The sequence below is a fragment of the Mustela nigripes genome, chromosome 4 (genome assembly GCF_022355385.1).
Source record: "Mustela nigripes isolate SB6536 chromosome 4, MUSNIG.SB6536, whole genome shotgun sequence".
Taxonomy (NCBI): Eukaryota; Metazoa; Chordata; class Mammalia; order Carnivora; family Mustelidae; genus Mustela; species Mustela nigripes.
The window spans coordinates 128,325,918-128,326,836 of record NC_081560.1 but is presented as its reverse complement, the minus strand read 5'-3'; the positions used below and the strand labels follow the sequence as shown (position 1 = coordinate 128,326,836).

Here is a 919-nt window from a genome sequence, read left to right as displayed (position 1 = left end):
AAAACAGCACCACAGGGATGCAATTGGCCAATCCCAGAGTGTAAGATATGCTCTGGGGCACAAGACCCAGTTTCTTCAACAAATAAATGCATTAAAAAAGAAATGGAGGGAAGAGAAAGTTTACAGATTAAAAGAATTTTAGGAAATATCAAATGCGATGCATGGACTTTATTTGAATCCTGATTCAAATAAATCAATTTTTAAAATGTTATGGAACAATAAGGTAAACTTAGTGCATACTGAGAGCATATTTAATGATATTAAAGAAATAGTGTTGAACTGGTAGGCAGGATCGGCAGCAAGAGAGCTTGGGGCCATGTCTCACACCATTTTGCTGGTACAACCTACCAAGAGGCCAGAAGGCAGACCTTAGGCTGACTATGATTCTATGAATGAAGGCATTGAATTCCTCTTTAAAATTAGATCATCTGAAGAGCCTCTCTATCACATATAGTGTCAGTCACTTGCTTGATTTTTATCCATGATTTGGCAGACCTCAGTGGCCCTGCTTATGGAGCAGATACCCAGGCATATCAACCTTACAACAAAAGACTGGATGAAAGAAAAGATCTATGTGCTCCCCCATGGGCAGACCCAACAGGCCCAGAAACAGCAGAGTTGGAAGCACTAGGGATGGGCATGGGCTTGAACACCACTGTGAACAGCGGGCTGCAGTGGAAGTTTTGTCTTATAGTAATCCTGTTCCTGTCATGGTACACTCCAGCCAGGAGGCACATATTAGAAGAAATGTGAGGATCTTGGTCAATCTGAAACCCCCATGGCCCATTTTCCCCCCTTTCATTTAATGGAAGCATTTTTAGAATTTAGATGGAAGTTAATTTTTATCAGTTAATATTGGTCCCAATCTTTGAAGCTCTCCATATCTGCTTTATAGCATTCCACTGTACTAACTCTTCTT

General features: G+C 40.7%; 1 pseudogene; it reads left to right on the top strand.

Moving 5' to 3' along the window:
• Positions 1–316: 316 nt before the first annotated feature.
• On the top strand, positions 317–631 carry LOC132016418 (enhancer of rudimentary homolog; annotated as a pseudogene).
• The last annotated feature ends 288 nt before the right edge of the window (positions 632–919 follow it).